Source organism: Cavia porcellus, unplaced genomic scaffold, assembly GCF_034190915.1.
Source record: "Cavia porcellus strain 051 isolate PalLab524CR breed Dunkin Hartley unplaced genomic scaffold, mCavPor4.1 scaffold_27, whole genome shotgun sequence".
NCBI lineage: Eukaryota > Metazoa > Chordata > Mammalia > Rodentia > Caviidae > Cavia > Cavia porcellus.
The window spans coordinates 49,586,102-49,603,587 of record NW_026947510.1 but is presented as its reverse complement, the minus strand read 5'-3'; the positions used below and the strand labels follow the sequence as shown (position 1 = coordinate 49,603,587).

Genomic DNA, 17,486 nt, shown 5'->3' with positions numbered 1-17,486 from the left:
TTAGGGAAAGGCATATCAAAACCACAATGAAATAATACTTCATATATATTGAAATGGCTGTTTTGGAAGAAAAAGGACCTGTGTTGGAAAAGATAAGTATAATGACATTTTTTAAAAAATATATTCAAGAACTGATATTAGCCTGAATAACGTATCTTATTTGTTATTGATCCTACATCCCGAGGTAGTCATTCAGCCATTCTGTCTTTCAAAAGCCAAGTTTAAGCCTCAGTTTGAAGCCCAATAGTAACTTTTGACTGAAACCAAACTTCCATGTATTCTCAATTATATATGTATGTATTTTTAAATTTTTTACTCGGGGACATTATTCCCTTTTTATTTATTTAATTTTTTTCATTTATTATTTATTTATTTTCCAGATCCATTTTATTTCGAGGATAGAAACAAGGAAGAGGAGAGGAAAAATGACAACAAAATTTTAAAACACGTCAATCGGGGCACTATTCCATTTTTAAAAAGTAGTTTACATTTTGACAAAATGAAACAGTAAACTAGTACTTAATCCTTCAGAAATCAAATTATGGAGCTCTCTTCTTCAGTTCTTTTTGAACTAAAATTTACCTAAAAGCAAGATTATTCTTTAACCATGGGAAAATATCGGACTAACACCTCGGGAGGTCAGCAGCATAGCGTCTCTGAGGGCAGGGCTTCCTCGGACAAGCGGCTTTCTTTGGTGGACAGACTGGGCTTCCTTTGCCTCTGTACATTCAATATTCAAAATTCAATCTTTTTCTAATTCATTAATCTTGGGAAATTTACTTATTTGTCAGACGATTCATAGCTTTATTTATAAAACTGACAGAACAAAAACTACTTTTCAAAGTTTTGATATTAGCAAAGTAGTCGATGCATAGTGTGGAGTTCATCACTAGTACACAGTAGGAAAAATACACAGTCTCTTCCTCAGGGGGATGCACTGACGGATAAACACAGAAGTAAAGCGTCACCATGCTTTTGCTGAGCCAACTCAACAAATAACCAGGTGCCTCTTTTGCCACTTCTTTTTTTTCCCAAAGAAAATGCGTTTTATTGGAACACCTTAGGTATACACAGAAGTCACATTTGTCACAGGGAATTTATACCTGTACATGACAATACTTGATTCTGCTTTTTTCCCATTCCCCTCCCCTCCTTGTTTACAAAAACTCTGCTTCATTTTTTCCCTTCTCTCATTTTTTTTTTACTTTTTCTTTCCTTCCTCCCTCCTCTCCCATTCAAAGTATAAATAAGGCCCAAAATATTTAATAAATATTGCGAAATAAGAAGACAATATTTTTAAAAGTGTCATTTCTTTAATCTCATGCTTGGTGCTGTGCCTGTCCACATAATGGAATTATTTGTAGGTCAGAAAATGTCCAGGCTCCTGAGATGAAAGGACTGTAGTTCTAATAATTTTTTCAGCCACCTCAGAATTGCATGAAACAGGAAAGCTTAATTTCACCACTGTCCTCTTATTTTTTTCTCTTGGGCTTTCAGGAGAAAAAAAAAAAGACAGCTCAGATGGCTGCTGGATTCAGCTCTTGTTCTGTGTTGCTCAGAAAGCTCTGAGAAGTGAACCAAAGCGGCTACATACCAACCATTTCTCTGTGCCCAGGAAATTCCCCAAGACTGCTGGACACACCAATCATATCTCTAGAAAAATGGGGGAGCAGAGCGGCGCTTAGCAGGGGGTGGGCTGGACCGCTTCCCACTCTGCATAAATTACAGTTTCTTCCCTTTAAAGTCCAGTCCCCTGCTCTATAGTTTGGGAAAACTGGAAATACTTCTATTACAGTTATCATCAACAGTGATTTTATTGTTATACTGTACAAAGCTGTTTCTTTTTATCTTGAAGTAGGGCAAATGAAGTATAAGAACAATCCTTAAAAGTAAAAATATGCCTTTCATTTTTTTCCTAGAAAAATGCCTAGCAAATAGAATGGCTGCCTAAGACAAAACTTAATTAAGTACCTATTTTAAAAAGGAGAAAGAATACAAGAGATCAAGCCCATGTCTTTCTCCTGTAAAATGAACCATTGTTTTTCTAAGTGATGGGTGGGCCATCACTTTTCTCCTATAAACCAAGTCCAAACTTTCTATAAATTCACAAATTCCACAGATGTCCACTCCCCAAAACACAAATATTCCCAGCTCCAGAATATAATGTGTCTCTCGCTTGACAGCCCACATTCTATTTTTTTTTTAATGTGTACTTTCTAGTCTGCCTAATAAACCTCTACGCCTCTCAAAAACAAACAAACACGCTTAATTAAGTGATTTAATGGTCATTTTCAGGGTTTTTCAAAAACGGTCTCATTTACTTTTGCAGTTTTTAGGCTGAGCCACAGTCATGCCTTATTTATTTCATTGATTGGCTTGTTTATGAATTTACTACAATTGTATCCTCTTTTAGTTTGGTTTTCACAAAATACTAAGAAAATTTTAAGCCCTAGGAGGAAATGAGAGTACTTCAAAGAGCTGGAAGCATTGTACACCTCATGCGTGATGCCAGCAAAAACAGCCCTTGAGCCAATAAAAGGGAGATGAAGTTCAGTGTCTGCAAGAGGTCGTTCAGCCACAGGCAGGGAAGGGTAAAAGGAGGCCGTGGCCTGGGTTACATTTCTCTCCCTCCCCCCCACTGTCCCATCCCAGCTCCTCAACTCCACACCATTATTTGCATCTACTTTTTGGAGAAACTGATCCAGCAGCGTGAGTTTCCTTTACTGCCCTCCACCATGAATTTCCAAGAGTCTTTGAAGAAATTAAGAGTTTCCTTCCTTTCCAGAGAAGAGTCCTCATTAAGCCCTGATCTGAACCCTCCAGTCTCCTCTAGCATCTCGCTCGCATCCCTCATCCTTTTAGAATGGTTCATCAGCCACCCTTGCTGCCTTGATGAATTTCCTTACCTTATAAACACGTTCTGCTTACCCCATCCCACGATTTAGAGTCCTGTTTTTCTACCTTTATTACTCAGACTTGACTATAAACAAAAAGTTCTATGCCTACATTCAACTAAATCAGTTCTTCCAAGATCCCCGGTGGTCTCCCCAAGCACAAGCCGGCCCTTTCTCTGTTCTTCTCTCTTGAGCAGTGTGCAGCACTGTTGACCGTCCCTACTCCAGTTCTCTTCATTGAAGTTTCCGACTCCCATCTGAACCTCTGACCTGACAGCCCTTTCCAAACTTTTCTTCTATGCCTAAAATGATGTACTGCTCAGGATCTCTCTTGACGCTCTCTTGTAGCTCATTCTCTTTGTGTTCTCTGTTGGTATATCTTGTCCTTTCAACTTTTTTGGCTTTCGGAAAGTGACTTCAAATATTTGCTTCCAATCCTGACTTCTCTCCCAGTCCGGCACCTGAATTACCAGTTGCCTACAGAATCCCATCCCACTCCACAATTTAAAATTTTATATCTCACAGCCAAACAGAGCACCCCATGTGAAAGCTTTCTCATCTGGCCTGTTTCGTTTCTATCCTGCAAGAGCACTGACGAGTACATTCAGTTCTTGCTTTTCTCTTCTCCATTAATTTAATTGGTGAAAACAAAAAAAGCAGACTTCAAAACCAGAATGACTTATGTTGCATCTCTTTTGTGTGTCTTTCTAAAATTGTGACACTGGCCTAATTGCTTATCCTCTGAGTGTCTTCATGTGAATTAATCAGGGACCGTATTTATCCAGTCCAGATTTGGGGCCAGCTAAATGAGGCTGTTTACAGAGCATCGTGTGTGTGCCTGGTGCCTCATGGACGTGCAGAGTTTTTTACATTTTATTTTTCTTGATTTTGCTTTCAAATCGTCTCTTGTCTTAGCCTCTGCTCTCTTCATGTTACTGACAGTGTTGCTGCTTTGTTTTATGCTTTATTACAATTTGCCTAGGTGATTGCACCTTCTCTAAAAATACACAGTTTCTCAGCCTCCTGACCATCTTCCTTCTGGCCGTTACTATTTTCCCAAGAGCCACATTATAATCCCGTGATGCCACACATCATCCGGCATAGGTGGAAAACTTCCCATTTGGTATTTGAGTTCCTCTATAGCCTAGAATTTTTCCCCTTTTAAAATTACTGCTGTTTACGCATCTCCCTGAGTCCCAGCTTTTGATATTTTTTACTTTCCTGCCTCCTTATCTTTACTCACAGTTTTTGCAAACTTGTAGCATCCTAGAACTTTGTCAGGCCAAGCGGTCCTGAGCCCCGCTGACTGCATTTATCAAAACAGAATTTGAGAATAAATCACAAAGCAGTCGCTCTTACTTAATTTGAAACTGAATGCTTCTGTATGCTTTGGAAATAGTAATTCATTTAATCCTTGTAACAAATATATGTCAGGTACTATTAAGATACTAATTCAAAAACATAGCAAATGGAGGCACATTCAAGACTCATGTGCGGTGTCAGAAATCATAATAAATAGCCAAGTCAGGCTTCAAATACAGGTAGTCTAGGTAGTACAGAGTTTGTGCTGTTAACTAATCATATTGCTGTTTCTCCCAAAGGTTTGCGGAGGAAACAAAAGGTAAGCAGTTCCAACAAGGTCAGTGGTCCTAGCAAGGCTAGAAACCAGTTCAGGGCCAGGCAGGTAAAAAATGAGATACATTGATGAATGGAGAGTTTCAGCGTGTACAACTGCCGAATGAGCAGGCTAGAAATACTGAGCCAAGTTCAGGGATTCATTACCACATTCAACAAAGCACCTGTCACCTCTGTTATAGTCGATCTGGCAGCAGTTAAGTTTATTTTGTTAGCAGTCATTTGTGTGTTCCTGGGCCCCAGGAAATGCGAGCTTTCAGAGGGGAGGAATCACATGTTCCTAATTTTTATTGCTCTACAGTAAGTGACATAACAAATATCGGTGTCCATGTGTGTCAGGAATAGGGTAGGGTTGGGGGGCTTCAAGATTTCTTCTCTCATCAGACTTTACTATATTTGAATATACTGAATTGTTTCAGTGCTTTTTATCTGATTTTACCTGCTAACTGTATTCATACAAAATGTATGGCTGCCAGGCGTTGTTTCTAGTCTTTGCAGAATCTATACAAGTCACCTTAAAGCCATCGGGCTGTCTGAAAATGAATTAAAGAATTGACTCTGGAGAGTTTTAATTAGAACTGCAAATTCATCACCCAGATTGCTCTGCCATTTGGTGAATCAAATCTTACCCCAGTGAAATTCCTGCATTTGGCTCAATTACAAGTGTGAGCCTTAGCCCTTTCTGTATTCCCTCTGGCATCCTGCTCAGTCTCTAAATATAGTAGCTTTGCTATGCGTGCTAGATGAATGCATGGCCAGTGATGAGAAATGCAAGTGAAAATTCACATCCAAGCACTTTCTCTTTTTGTCTTTGAAGTTCAAAGTTGTTTTCCTCAGGAGAAATTTTAGCTGTTAAACCACTAAAGGGTATGGGTTATTTGTCCCAAGTCTTCAACTCTATAGAATTTAACAAACACACAAGAATGTTAAAAGTTTTACACAAGCTAGAGCTGGTTCTATACTTAGCTGGCTAATGCTTTTTCACTTGGGATTAAAAAAAGGTTTTCACTATAGTTTTCCCTCAATCACATAAGAATTTTGAAATTCACTCCAACCTTCAGGCAGAACTATATTAACACCTTCCCCGAATAGTTGACAATTTATCTTTCGGTATCTTTAGAGAACAGTAACCTGCTGTAGTGTTTAATAGCTCCCATCTTATTTCTGACCTAATCTTTCTGACATTTCTTTCTCCTCCTCTCTTCAGTGGAACTTGAGAACAGCTGGACAACTTTGTATAATTATTTGCAGTCATTTCTCTTGGTCAAGAAAAGATATTTACAAATTCAGGAAATGGAATTATTGAATTGAACATCCTTACTTTATGGGCCTTCCTGTACATCAAAAATGCTTATAATATACAAACTTCTACATACATTGTACATGAACTTAAGAGTACAAACATTTGAGACCAAATCTTGATTTGCTTGCTATTTGACTTTAACAGATTTTAGCATAATATTATGAGATTTTATTTCATCCTAGTCCTGGTATCCTGGATACAATATAAGGGACAAAAAGAAGTTTGTCCTGTCCCTTGCTTGTTTTTGCTATCTTCTATCTACAATGAACTATTCCTCCTCTGCAATAGCCCTTTGTCATGTGCCACTCTGCCTTGGAGTCAGCCAAACATGGACTGAAAGCTCTACAAACTGTAAGCCAAATAAACTTTTCCTCCTTTAACACTGAGTGTTGGGCATTTTGTCCCAGCAATGAGAAAAGTAACAACATACATAGGATACACATAAATAGACCATGAAATAATATACATATGTAAACCATGATGGCTAATGTCTCAAGTATAAACCCCCATACTCTTTTCTATTTTTACTTCAGTTTCCAAAAATTCTTTATCTTATGTACAGACTCCCTATCCCTATGTTTCTTTGGGAATGGAGGCAGGTCAAATTAGCTATAACAAGATTATCACAAATGAATGGGAAATTATACTAGCATGCTGACCTTCTTCACGATACTATGAGTTCTCCAGGACAAAGATTCTGTCTTCTTCATCCTTTTAGGCTCCAACACTTAATAATGTACAACATAGGGATTTAGCAAATATTTATGAGATCCAAAATGGCCTCGCTGAATTATTTGTAATTTCACACTGTAATGTGGAGCAATCACCTGAAGGGAGACTAGATGTACCATTGACACCTATAGTGGCTTCTTTGTTTAAGAGGATAGAAAGACATTTGCCTTCCTGTCTCCCAAATACAACATCGTAGAGGTCCCTAATTTAGCCACAAATCAAGCCCAAACTGAGTAATATATCCTGGAGACACTTCATTGCCCGGAAGCTATCTCTTGGGGGAGGGAGGGAGAGAAACACAATGGCAGTCACGCAGAGCAGTAAGATTAATTATTAGACAGGGAAATCGGGAAGATGTTTGAATACAGACATGGCTAAGGGAAGCAAAGAACACTTAAATGGTAAAATATTTTACTCCAGAGACACGGTTAAAGCATCTAAAAATCTTGAGGCTAATTATGTGAACTCTGAGCACGTGGGGAGGGTGGATACAGCTACGTGGGTGCCCCAGAAGAATATTTCTTTTCTTTACACAGCCTCACAGAATGAGTTCTCATGAATGCCTAAAATATTTGCTGTGATGGTTCTTAAACTCACATCAGGAGTTTTTTGTTTTTTGGTGTTTTTTCCCCTATTGCTTCAAAAGCAACTATTGTCATGTTGGTCTTTTTTTTTTTTTCAATTTGCCTCATGTGAGTGTCTGCTTTTGAATATTTGTAGCAACTTCATAAATTCTTTTAAGTCTTTTAAGTTAACCATGTCATTATACAGGTTTCCATTTAAAATACAAATGAGCCACAAGAGACATAAGTAAGAAAACTTTGGTTTCTCCCATTCTTTTTAGTTATCTTGGTCAAACTAAAGAACTACTTGGGTTTACCTACTGTGGTCTGAGCCAGCAAATAAATAGAAACAGTCTCTCCTAAAAATCCTTGGGATTGGGTGTCTTGCACCCTTTGGCTAACTGGGCTAAATGCTCAAAGAACTTGGGCAATTGCAGACTCACAAAGAAAACAATATGTTCAAGGTGGAGATGGAGAGGAAACCAGGTATGGCGATGCATGCCTGTAATCCCAGCCCCAAAGAGAGGGAGCCAGAAGGGAGAGGGAGCCATATTGTGATTTTGAGGCCAACTGGGCAACACAGTGAGATCCTGCCTCAAAGCAACAAGAACAACAATGAAAGGTCAGCACCACCTATTCTGACCTGTGGACTACATAATACATCCAGACCCAAGTGCAGAAACCCCTGACCAATCAAAAGAGACTGCTGCTCATCATGAATGCACCCTGATAAGCACAGTACACCAAATCCTGGCCAGGAACTCCTTTTGTCCAGTTTGTTCCAGTTATGCAGAATATTGACACAAGAATATAAACAACATATTTGAATGACAGGCATTTCACAAAAGAAGGGTAGATTCTGAGGGATACTTTTCACAGTAAAGGGGACCTCTGATGAAATGCCTTTTTTTTTTTTTTTTTTTTTTTTTTTTTGGTATCAGGGATCAAACTCACAACCTCATGCTTGCCAGCCAGTACTTATGCCACTGAGCTAAATCTCCAGCTAGATGCCATTCTTATATATCATGCCAATCAGGGAAATAAAATCAGATTAAACCAGCTGGAGATTAACTTGAAATCTACTGTTCCCTATAGATCCTAGTAGGAGAAACTTTATAGAATAAGCTTTCAAAGTGTTTGTTGAAGCCATTTTCTGATTTTTCTCTGGGCATTAACTTCTTAACATGGATGGGTTGACTTGAAATCACATCAAAAGTTACAATAATTGAACAGGGTAGTAGTTTAAGGAAACAGTTTCCAATGTCTGCCTCTCTTACGTGATACTTGCTTATCGTGCTTGTTTTTAAAAAATGGCCAGGTATTTGAGGGAGATCCTTTCCGAAGAATCTTTCTCTTTTCTGGGAGGAAGAAATGAACAGAAGGACATCTATGCTGAATAGCTTTGTTTGTAAACAGCCTTATCTCAGAGGGTAACAAACCCCAGAAGGGGCTTAAAATCCCAACTCTGAGAATGTGTCTTCTTATTTTGACTCTAGTAGCTGTCAAGTTTGTACATGGGTAAGGTAAATAAAAGAATAAATTCAGCTACACATTTTGCTTCAGCAAACCTATCTAACTGAACAGAAGAGCTCACAGAAGTACTGAGACAAAAATGCAACTTCGGGAGAAATTGCCTGAAAAATGAACCTGTGGGATGTTCTTGGAACACTGACTAGATTATGATGTTAGGATCTGGCTGAGGGCAGGGTAGCCAGTGATGGAGTTTGAGCTGTCCAGTTCCTACTCCAGGAGAAAGGGTGGCAATCTTAGAAATGAGACAGCCTCTGAGATCTCACTTAAGAAGTAATAGTTTAGGAAAGCCTCTTAAACTTTAGGAAGGTAGTAAGATGAACTGGAAGAATGAGAAAGATACGGAAGACTGAGCCATAGAGCATATTACATCTGCAATCAGAGGGTACCTAGGCAGACAAGCAGGAGACAGGGGAGACGGAGGAATTAGTCCTAAACAATAATCCCTAGGCTGATCTGAGAGGGAAAATGAATAACCAGAAAGAGAAGGACATGTCTGTCTTTCTAGCATCAAAACGTAGATTTATTTTCATGAGGGAGTAGCATTATAAGATTTTTCATTTGATTTTTACATTTGCTAGCTAGACACATTTTCAACAAAATGATCTATTATATTGTCTAGCAATGTGTATGTCATGATATTAAATGGAAATAAAAAAGTAATTTACAGATTATAAGTGCAATATAATTCTACCTTTGTTTTGGAAGAAGCATGTATGTTATGTGAAAAGATCTTTCCTATTCAAGGAAATGCACATTACAACCACAAATGAGATGCCACTGTGTACATTTGGAATACTTTTTTTTTAAATGTAATGTAACAATATCAAATGCCAAAAATGATATGGAGCAACTAGAACTCTCCCTTAAGGTTGGTGTGAGTGCAAGGAAAAAAGACTTGATGACTTTGGTTTATAAAGATTATTTTCCTTTGCAAAGTTAAAAGGTATTTTTATACTTTATAAATACAAAATTTTCTTGTATAAGGTTAAACATTCCGTATGATCTAAAAATTGCACTCCTGGGTATTTACTCAAGACAAATGGGAAAAATGTTATATATGTTTCTACTGGATTTATTCATAATTACAAAAACTCTTTTCAACTGATGAACCGGAGTATACACAATGACGTTATTCAATAATAAAAATGAACATTACTGATTTGTACAATAGTATGGAGGAAGCTCGATGCGTAACTTCAAGGGAACATGGGATACAGAGAATATAATGCCATTTGTAAGCCATTCAAAATAAATTAGAGGAGCAGATTTAGACCCATGGTCACCAGAAGATAGAGGGATAACTCAGCACCAGGGGTGAGAGGGACTTTTGTGGGCACTTAGTATGTACTATATCTTAATTGCTGGGTGCTCACATTGCTCATGTTCCATAATTCACTTTAAGCTTTTTCCTTTTCCTTGCTACAATGATTATATACTTTGTATTATAAATACCCAGGAGTTAAAAAAAAATCCTTTTTAGTGCACTGTTCTACAAATAGCTCTGTCAAATACATATGGTTATGTAATCACTATATATTATTGCTTTTCTAAATACCATTCTCTACTAAGTAGAAATAGAGATGCTTAGAGAAAAAATAAAGAGCTAATTCCAAGACTCAGACAGGGAAATTCAAGATAAGTCGGGATCTCTCATGGCTCCAGAAAGAGAAATGAATGAAGGGAATATATTAAAGGAGAAGGATGCAGCTTACAGGGTTCCTCACTAGCCAAGTCAATACTACTATTGTTCTGTTCCTTTTGCTATGATTGATACAAAACAAAGGCATGCCTTCACCTGGGATCTTCCTGACAAAATGCATAGCCTAAATCTAAGCCCAAGAAAAATCACACACATGTAGAGGGGTGGTTTATAAAACAATACCCATATTCTTCAAATCAAGGTTAAGAAAAGCATAGAAAGTCTGAGGGACTATTCTGGATAAAGAGGGATTAAAGAATTATAACCTTTAAATGCAATGCCAACCTTTGGGTTGGAACCTACATTAAAGGTGTAAAAACAACAATAAAATATAATGGGGTTATTGATTGGAGTATCATTTGGATACTAACATTATATATATGCTAAATGTCTTGATTTTGATGGTAGGAAATGCATAATAAAATACTTAGAAGGAAAGAGACATGAAGTCACCACCTAAAAACAATATTAAAACATTAAAAACAACATTAGCACGGTGTCCTAGAAATAATCCAGATTCGATACCAAAACATGTAGGTTCAGGTTTGGCAAACCACTTGCTGTTTCTAACCTCAGTTCTTCATCTATAAAAGAACACTATGACTTGTCTATAGAGGTGAAGGGTTCTGGTCCCACAAACAAAAAGCACTAACCATAGGGCCTGGGGATATAGCTCAGCAGCACAGGACCTGCCTGGTGAGCACAAGGTCTTGAGTTCGATTCCCAGTACCTACCAAAAAAAAAAAGCAGTAACCATAAAGAAAAGATTGGTAGGCTGGATTATATTAAAATTAAGTGCCAGGCCTGGTGGCATCCACCTGTAAACTCAGCACTCAGGAGGCTGAGGCAGGTAAATCACAGTGTGTTCGAGGCCAGCTTGGACTATAAAGTGAGAGCCTGTCTCAAAATAAATAAATACATACATACATACATACATAAAGATTAACAACTGCTGAAGAGGGATAGGAGACATACTAGGTTTCTTTGAACATTTCTTCTGTAAAGCTTTTAAAATTTCATCCAAACAAAAAAGTAATAAATTAGGTGAGTTTCAAAGAACCCCAGACTTTGGAAAATGCTAGAAAAGGATCAAAAGGTTTCAACTGAAATATGCTGTTTATCAGTGAGGACACTGTATCAACCACACCACTATCAAGGACTTGAAATGTCTTTATCACCTTTCAGCTTCTGATTCTGATTTCTGTGATGAAGACAGCAAAGAACTGAATCAACAGGAAATTTTGAAAAATGAGACTAAAAGAAATAGATTCTAAATATGTGACCGGGAGAGGGGAGAGCAAGAAACCAAGAAAGTCAGTCAGAAGGATCCTGGAAATAAAAATGCTGTAGGTAATCCTAAAGGAACTCAGAAAATGAAAAGCTCGTGTAAATCTAAAAAGACAGATTCAGAAATAAATCCTAAGGACAGGAAAGAACTTACACAAAAAAATACAAAAGAGAAAAAGCTTATTGAGCATAGTTGTGACTCTTTTCCCAAAAGAAAACTAATGACAGACTCAAGCACCTTTAAAATTGTACAGTCTCCAAGATCCATTGTTCTAAGACAAAGAGGAAAAACATTCAGTGGTTTCAGAGTAGCAGGAGATATTGATGGTGACACATCTGCCAAAGATTTTCTGGAGGATTCAGACAGTGCTGCTGAATAGGTAGGGTTAAGGTACCTGAAGATTAAATCACAGGGGGCGGTAGGACTTCTGCCTCAAAGATGGAGAAGGTGAATTTGATGAGGATGATGACTGAAGTGAGACGACCCTGATCTTACAAGGGATAAAGGAAACGTAGAAACTAGTTTCCAAGATGAAGATGATTCGGCAGATTTATTTCCAGGAGAACCTGGTATTGAGCATGCTTGGTGAAGATTAGATAAATATGTTGATGAGATTACATGTCGATTAGCAGTTTGCAAAATGGACTGGGGTAGATAAAAGGCAAAAGATTTACTGGCTCTGTTCAACTCATTTAAGCCTAAAGGAGGTGTTATGTTTTCTGTAAAGATATCACCTTCGAAGTTTGGAAAGGAAAGAATAAAGGAAGAGCAAATTCAAGGACCAGTGCAGTTGTTAAGCTTTCCTGAAGATGCTCCCAAGAAGGATTGAACTTCTAGCGCAAGACTGAGAGGTTATCAGTGAGAACAAGTGAGGTGCTATTACACAGTAGTGGACTGTGAGCCTCCTGAAACAGCAAGTGAAATCTGTAAAGACTGTGATGGCCTGGGATTCGAAATAAGTCATTCTTGCATAGATATAAGGTTTATACCAGATGATATTATTTTTGATGATGAGCCTAAGAATGTGGCCTCGGAAGTGAATTTAATAGCTTAGAAACCAAAAGATTTCACTTCCGCTGCAGTGGGAGTATCATTGGTGGAGATCACTTGGGATGGGACTGATCATGAAGGAATCACAACCCACAACAGAAAAGGCAGAAAAGGATGATGATGAACAAGTTCCTAAAAACAGGCAGCTCAGGGGCTGGGGATTTAGCTCAGCGGCATAAGCGCCTGCCTTGCAAACAGGCAGTCGTGAGTTCGATCCCTGGTACCGATAAAAACCGAAAAAGCCAAAAAAAAAAAAAGAAAATTAAAAAAAAAAAAAAAAAACAGAAAGCTCTTGCAGGTTATTCAAGACACAGAAAAGAAAATGATATGAGAATGGAAATTAAACGGTTTCCAGGCATTAAAGTGCAGAGAAGATGGTAAAAAAAAAAAAAAAAAAAAAAAAAAAAATGGAAGGGAGAAGATAAACTGACCCCATTGAGAACAATTTTTAGAGAAAAAGGGAAAAAAAGAACTGCAAAAGAAACAGAAGGTTCTTGCTGAACAGGCCACTGAAGACAAACTTCCCCATCATGTTGATCTGAAAGACCTGCACTTTGTTGAAGAAGTTAAAAAAGAAAATAGGTTTAAAGAAAACAAATCAATGAACTCTGCAAAAGATGCCACATCTCCAGAGGAAGAAACTGAAATAGAAAGACAAAAGGCTGAAATAGCTTTGCTTGCAGTGGAGGAGGAGGAGGACAGCAAAAAACAGTTCAATTCCGGCAAGACTGGGGAGCACCAGAATCTGAGCACAAAGAAGAAACAGCTTATGAAAAAGAAGGCTTTGTTAGAGGATGAGGTACATGTCAGTAATGCACGACTTCAGGTAATGTCTACTTCTTACTTGTTAAATTTGGATTCCTCAGATCCTAATTTCAGTAAAAGAAATGCAATGAAAAAAAATCCTTGAGGAAAACCTGGCAAAGAGAACAAAAAGAACCAGAAATTACTCAAGCAAAAAAGAAAAAAGAAAACGAGATTGAAAAGACATCATAAAAGAAGCCCACTGATCCTGGCTTGTCAATGCTGATTAAATCTGTCTGTGAAAAACAGGACAGTTTTAAGCAAGAAAAGAGCAAAAAGTCAAATAACTGGATATTCTTTCTTCTTGATTTAGAATGTGCCCTAAAGTATATAAAAACAGTTGGAGGGATATTGGGAATACAGTTACCTTTTCACTTACAAAATTCTTTTTCTGACCATAGTAAAATTACTTTCCATATACACTTCTACCTAATTATAGATGATTATAGATTTGTACTGTATTTTTCCACAGGTTAATCATAATTAAATTACCTGAATGGCAAGATTTATAAGATGTGTATCTTTTAGGAAGTTCAGTTCTAACAAGTAGAAAGTTACTAGAAATTAGCTTCTTAACAAACTCTTTCCAAGGGCGGGGGATTTAGCTCAGCAGCATAAGTGCCTGCCTTGCAAGTGTGCAGTCATGAGTTCCATCTCCAGCAACAACAACAACAAAAAAACCTTTTTCCAATTTTGTATAAAAACATCAGTTTTTACTTGTCAGTCTGTAAATGTTAGAGACCATTTGAAAAATATGTGTATGTCATACATTCATTTCTTTGGAAGCTAGAGGCTTTGGAAGAAATACATAGCTATTAAAATAACTTACTTTTCTAGCCATATATGGTAGAAGCCCGGAAGTCATAATTATGTTTAGTAGTTTATGGAATTAATATATACATAAAAATTCAAAACTTTTTTTAATTTTGTATAACACAAATTTATTTCACTTATGCACCTCAAATAAACTATAATCTGAAAAAAAATTAAATTAAATTAAGAAATGTTCAAAGAAGATACCACAAAGGAATGAAAGCAAGATGCAGATTATTAAAAAAAATCTGTATATAAATAAGTGACCCAAAAATCCTATCAATCAACATAGGAAAAACCAAATAGTTACTAATATTTTGACAGGACACAAAATATACCTACATGAGCAATAAACATGAAAATGGGCTGCATCTCATTGGCAGTAACCAAAGAATTGCAAATTAAATTTATAGTGAGATAGTACTACATATGCACATGAAAGGATAAAATTTAAGAGCCAACAGTAGCAATATACTAATGAAAGACAGACCAAGAACTCTCAAATGCTATTAATGGGATGTGAATTGGTACAAAGAGATGAAAGCAATTTGGCATTACATGGTCAGTACATAATCTGTGACTCACTAATTCCACTGGCTCATGCAGATGTGTATAAGAACACTCATAAAGCATTGTTTGTTGTTGCCAAACCCAGAACAATTTAAATTTCTATCAGTAATAAATTGTGACATATTTAGTCAGTGAAAATGCTCCATAGCAATGATATGAAAATTAACTAAAGCTGAAAATAGCATCAATAAATCCCAGCAACATAAAATGATTATCTTAAAGGATTATCAAAGAAGCTACTGCAATATACACAGAAATATTTAAATAAAGCCAAACAAACAAGGCTTCGTGTTTAAGGATGCCGTAGCAGATCTGCAACAAAGTGGCAGCTGTGTATGTTAGGCCACGTGTAGCAACTTGTGTTGTAGAGGTTGGACTGAAAATGACATGAGGCACTCTGCTGGGATCAGGCAATGGATCTTGCCTCAAAGGTGGCTCCACCTTAATTTCTTAAGCTGTACATGTTTTGTGCAACTTACTATTTGTGGGTCATGTCTCATAATGAAGGGGTTAAATTTTATAGGTTCTATTTGCATCAGTTATATCTACGTCAAATGTGTCTTATGACACATTACCTAAGAAATATAAAGGCATCTTCAAAACATAATGTGCCATATATTCATATTGTTGCTTATATTAACCGCAATGAGTGAATACCTATGAAAGACCAGAGAGCTATTTTTAACCATGAAAATATTAGAGTAGGACATGCTTAACTGAAACATCATACATCCAAGGACAGAACAGTTACCGTCCAAAAGCCCTGTGAAAGCGAATTTATCCTGTTTAGACCAGCTCAGGATCAAAAATGAAAACAGATGACTTTGCTATTTCCTTTTCTCTTAAAATTTGACTAGTAAGTTTCAGTGATATGACTCTGGGGATAAATATGTGAAGATTAAGTCATCAAATTCAAGAACTGAAAACCAGGAAGAGGCATTCAAAGTGAAAAGAAATTATCGCCTTTCTTCTGGTTTCTGTGTATAGCAGGCATTTATTTTATTTTAGTTTATTTTTGGTACTGGGAATTGAACTCAGGGCCTTCTGCTTGCCAGCCAGGCACTGTGACACTGATTTGGCCCCTATTTACCTTAAATAATGACTATTTATTATTATCAGAAACATCTATAACAAAATTAGTAATAGTGGATAGTAATTATTTATATTACATTTTCAGTATTTTGTTTAAAATCTTTTATTTTGTAGTTTTAGTGGGATCTTTTCCTTAAATCTATGTTGTCTTTCATGTCTAAAGTTCTGTTATTTATAATTAACAAATTAATAACAATTCATAATGTGACTTCCTTCAGAGATATATAGAGAGGTAGGAGTTTTTATAGAAGACATCATCATATATACCCCTCCTTGGTTTTTCTATGCTTTAAACCTAGGAATAGTCTGTAACTTTCTCCTTTTTCTTTTCACAACTCACAAATCACCTGGTCTTCCTGACTGCATTTTGTTTTGCTTTGCACGGCTTCAGATTCTGTATTTTCCTCCTTCTCTTGAAAGCATTTGAGTTCAGCAAGTCATCGATCCCTCCTAGGAGCTGTGAAAGTGACCTCCCTACTTGCTCTTCCTATCTGGCTTCACTGCTTCGAGTCTCTCCCTCCACTAATTCATTCTCCACGCGATCAGTTTTCAAACCTACTGAGCGAGGTATAGGGCATGTCTATCCCCGTCTTTGAAACCCCAATGGCTGGAATAATCCAGCTTCTAGTTCTATCTCCTGCCCCCGAGTCCTCCCCCATTACATCTCTCATGGGTTCCAGATATGCCATATGCTACAATTACACTCCCTGAATCTTTGGGCAGTCTTTCATTTTAGCCTTTCTGTGCCTGTATATGATTCTCACTTTTTTCTGCTAGGCAAATGCCTACCCTAATGTATCCATAGGCATTCAGTGAGTCTGTTTTTACTTCAAGGCTGTGCCCTTCATGGAGATAAGCCTGTCTCTGCAAGGCCATGAATTGCTTTCTCTTTGGGGATTCCATGGAGATTTGTTAACATCTTGTGCATCAATTTGTAACTCTTAATTCCCCAAGAACAGCAGCCTGGTTTAATTGACCTTTGTGTCTAGATAGTACCTAGTATGTAACTAGTGCTTGATAAAATACAACCCTTCTTATTACCTTTCTAATATGTATATGCTATAAACACAATAGTCACAAATAAGGAAATTCTTTTTGGTGAACCCAGCAATGACTGCTGTTCAAGGAAAATTGGTCTTTTTATTTCCACTGCAAGGATATTCAATAAATAGTGATTGACACTTCATATGCACACTTGCTACTGAGCTAGGTACAGGGCATAATGAATACCAGTTCCTTTTTCATGCCACTCTATCACATATTGGGATGAGGACCACCATGACTGCCTCTGAGAAAAGTGTTTTCCTACTTGCCTTCACTTATAGGAAATGCCCTAGAATATATCAGGCATGAATGACCAGCTTCTCCTTTTTATCCTAGCCTTTAAAAATAACTCCTTTCATTATAAATGCTCCTGAAAGCATTTCCCAGATTCTCTGTCATTTGACATGAGGTTTTCACAGTATCTCCCAAAGAATCTGATTTGAAAAGAAATCCTTAGTTGTCTTGT

The 17,486-nt window shown here is 37.2% G+C and overlaps 1 pseudogene; it reads left to right on the top strand.

Annotated features, from left to right (window-relative positions):
- Positions 1-16,781, top strand: part of LOC100722992 (ESF1 homolog) — a 41,169-nt pseudogene extending 24,388 nt beyond the window's left edge.
- The last annotated feature ends 705 nt before the right edge of the window (positions 16,782-17,486 follow it).